This window comes from Oryza brachyantha, chromosome 2 (assembly GCF_000231095.2).
Source record: "Oryza brachyantha chromosome 2, ObraRS2, whole genome shotgun sequence".
Classification (NCBI taxonomy): Eukaryota; Viridiplantae; Streptophyta; class Magnoliopsida; order Poales; family Poaceae; genus Oryza; species Oryza brachyantha.
In genome coordinates, this window is record NC_023164.2 from 26,126,281 (window position 1) to 26,130,389 (window position 4,109).

The following is a 4,109-nucleotide window of genomic DNA, read 5'->3' on the forward strand; positions in this document are numbered from 1 at the left end:
CTGCAGTCTCCGTTTGGGATGGGAAGAGGGGGACGATATGCGAACTGGGAGTGGGCCCTTCCTGTCAGTGTCGAACCATCTGGGTACAGAGCGTGGGTCCTTGTTGTCAGTGTCGCAGCATCCATGGATCGTCTGTTGCACTCATGAATTATTATGACATGGTAAATGTTTGCTAAGCTCCTAACTGACACGATTTCGATTTGTCAATTTTTCTCAGAAAGCTTCTTTAAATCTCTATTGTTTAATTTATTCATTGGCACCCTCAGATAATCGTCATAGATACATTACTAAACATCAACACTTCAGAACAGAAACTGAATAAAATCATCCTATCAGCAGGCTTCATTTTCCTTTAGATGCAATAATCCGTTTCCATCGTCTACGTGTTTTTGTCTCTACGAGTTATTTACGACTACCAATAGCTCGTATAATTCCATTTTTTTCTCAAAATAAATAAATTTGGTTGTAAGTTTGGAACCCGTCAATATATCTCGACTACCCATGTAACCCACATATCAATGCTACTCTCTCCGTTTCCGTTTCACATTATAAAACTTTCTAGACGTGTCTAAATCCATCCATGTGTCAATGTATACATTGCGTATATGTATTTAGATTTATTAGCACACAAATAAATCTAGCCAATTCCAGAAAGTCCTATAATGTGAAACGGAGATATTTACTCTGTCTCAGATTATAAGACTTTCTAGTTTTACCTAGATTTATTCATGTCTCAATGTATATGTTTTATATATGTGTCTATATTCATTAGCACACATATAAATATAGATAAGATCAGAAGGTCTTATAATCTGAAATGGAGGAAATAATAGTAATGTTTTCCTCTTAACGAGAAACAATATAATTATTTTTCTTTAATACCACTAATATTACTTTGATATTTGACGGGTTTTTTTCGTGGACGGAGGCCGCGTTCGTTAACTTATCTGGCGCAAAAAAATGTAGTAATAGATTAGTACATGATTAATTAATTATTATTTTTTAAAAAATATAAAATAGATTAATATAATTTTTTAAAACAACTTTCCTATAGATTTGTTTTGCAAAAAATACACCGTTAAGCAGCTCAGGAAGCGTGTGCGCGAAAACGAATAAGATAAGTTAACTTACCTGTGACCGAACTTGGCCGGAGGAGAGAATGTAAGTATTTGGCTAGTAGAGAGGGAAAGGTGGGGTCGACCTCCTTGGCCCATGACTCAAACCCACTGGCGATGTTGCTAGGGTTGGCAATTTTCTCTGCGGGGACGGGGGACGTTTTCGCCCCGCAGGGAGTCAGAGCCGGGGCCCCGGGTTTGGTCGGAGCCGAGGCCGGGGTTATACCCGCGGGGACCCGAGGAGGCAAATCAAACTTGTGAATATAAGACCTAAAACATAAAAGCCCATTAAAATTACTAACCCTAGCTCCTCCTCTCTCTCCCTCACAGCCTCCCTAACTCTCTCAGTCTCTCTCCCTCACACAGAACACGCAAGCGGCGGCGGCGGCTCGGCGGCCGGGCGCGCGGCGGCGGCGGCAACGACAATGCGGGGCGGCGCGGCGACGGCGGGAGCTGCCGCGCGGCACGACGGCTGGAGCGGCCGCGTGGTGGCGGGGGCGGCTCGGCGGCCAAGTGGCACGGCGCTGCGGCGGCGGTAGCGCACGGCAACCCGGCGCGACGGCGGTGGGGTGTCTCGGCGGCCGACCGGGGTGGCGCGGCGGCGGGGCTGGGGCTCTCGACGACGCACGGCAGCGGGGGCGACTTGGCGGCCGGGCGCGGTGGCGCGGCGGCGCTCTGGCACGGACGCACGGTGAGTCCTCTACTCTTCTCTGTGCTTGGCTTCTCGGGGATGTCGGGGCCCCGTTCGGGTGCGGGGACCCGGCGGGGGCGGGGACGGGGATCGTTTTCACCCCGAATTTCGTTTCGGGGCCGGGGACCCAATTCGGGGCCGGGGCCGGGGGCGTTCCAGTACTCCCCGACCCCGCTCCGCCCCGTTGCCAACCCTCATCACTGGCATGGAGGAACCCATTCTCGCGGAGGATCTGCACGGCCACCTGGGAGTCATTGCCTCGCCGGCAGATGACGTACAGAGGGCAGTGCCACCCGCCGCTCCGCGACGTCTCGCCGCCGCCGCCGCCACTTACCTCGCCGTACAGAGGTCGGTGCTCCCTCTTCTTCGTTGCAGCGGCGGCGGGGGAGATGGCGCACTGGTTGCCGCGGGCCGCGCGAGCCGACGGGCGGGGGAGGTGCGGTGCTTCGACGACATTCCCCTGCGTTTGGATGGTACCACCACTCCCTCCGTTCCATCCTCATAATCGCGTAAACCCTACTTCCAGTGCTGTACATAGCTCTTAGTTTAGTTTTTTTTCTCTCTCTCCCTTTTTTTTGGATGATTGCATCTGATAATAAGATCTGCTTCATTTGCTGCTGCACAGATCTTATCTTTCAGCTGGGTAATATCCATCATGCGTTACCCGCACCGATCATCAGTTTAGTTTCTTTTTTTTTCCCATCTTATTTGCACGATTCCGTTTAATAATATGATCTGCTTCGTTTTCGGTTGCACGATTCACATCTTTAATCTGAGTAGTGCGAGTAATAATACTCCATCAAGCGTTGGCTTTAAGGACCGTGTTGCATTTGGGGATCTTTTTTCCGACTCATGTTATCTGTGCTTTTAGGGGTTGTTTAGAAACTTTTTAGCCCCATGTCACATCGGATGTTTGGACACTAATTTGAAGTATTAAATATAAACTAATAAAAAACTAATTTCATAAATGAGTGCTAATCCACAAGGCGAATTTTTTAAGCCTAATTAATCTATAATTAGAGTATTTTAACTAAATTCATAAATGAGTGCTAATCCACAAGTCGAATTTTTTAAGCCTAATTAATCTATAATTAGAGTATGTTAACTAATTTCATAAATGAGTGCTAATCCACAAGGCGAATTTTTTAAGCCTAATTAATCTATAATTAGAGTATGTTTACTGTAGCATCACATAGGCTAATCATGGATTAATTAGGCTCAATAGATTCGTCTCGTAAATTAGTCTAAGATTATGGATGGGTTTAATTAATAGTCTATGTTTACTATTTTTAATAAGGGTCCAAACATTCGATGGGTCCCAAACAGCCCCTTAGTCTTTTACGCAAAGGTATAAAGGGGATTTACTGTACCGAATATTCTTCTAATAGGTTGGATACTCCAGTGATGACTGAATTCACATTATATATCGTTCCAATTCCTGAAGGCAGCTTCTATGGGATGCTGCACATTTGTGGAGACGAAGAGACATCTGAGGAGTTTAGTCCACTGTTTTGTTGCTTTCTCTTTGAGAATTTCTTTTCAGGCTTCTTGGATTTTCTTTGGTTTAATTCTTAACAAAAATATTCCATGTTCTGAGATGCAAACATGTGTGGAGCTTCAAATGTGATTGTGTAACAAGAAGTGCTTTCTTGTATGCAGAGTTAATTATCCAGTTGCTACCATATGTTGATTGGTGGCCAAGATGCTCAGATAACTTAGCAGTATTTGGAGGGCATCCATGTTGGCGGCGAGACTATAAGCATTTGGATTGTCCTGGACATGTGCATCTAACCTACACTACAAGAGAAAGTGGCAAATCAGCTGCAGAATGACTTTGCAAGTTAGTCATGAAAAGTTTACGCCTGAATCTCATTTGTGCCAAGCCTCAAGCTCTGTGGTGTATATGGGAACTGGGATTGCTCCTGATCATTGATTTGTTGTTGTCGTTAAGCAGTAGAGCAGCATACTGGCTTGGAACATCAATAGCAAATGGCTTTGGCATCTTACTGTCTGAACATTCCAGTGCAGATATGAACTGTACAACCCACCATTGGAATATTGGATCCCCAGACAGGCCAGACTACTGGTGCCTTTCGGACGATGAACCCAGTCAACAAGCTGCCCAACATATCATCACGGTTGTACCCCCAGACAGGCCAGACTACCGGTGCCTTTCGGACGATGAACCCAGTCAACAAGCTGCCCAACATATCATCACGGTTGTACGTCACCGTAAGCAAAGTCAAGGAATTCCTGGAGAGCAACCAGTTCATTCTCAACAATCTGTAGGCATCCCTGGTTCA

General features: G+C 46.1%; 1 long non-coding RNA gene across 1 annotated transcript; it reads left to right on the plus strand.

Annotated features, from left to right (window-relative positions):
* The first annotated feature begins 1,816 nt into the window (after window positions 1-1,816).
* On the plus strand, window positions 1,817-3,791 carry LOC107303586. The gene is made up of 2 exons (XR_001549543.2): window positions 1,817-2,279; window positions 3,466-3,791. It is a non-coding gene; the product is annotated as an uncharacterized LOC107303586 (long non-coding RNA).
* Window positions 3,792-4,109: the final 318 nt, after the last annotated feature.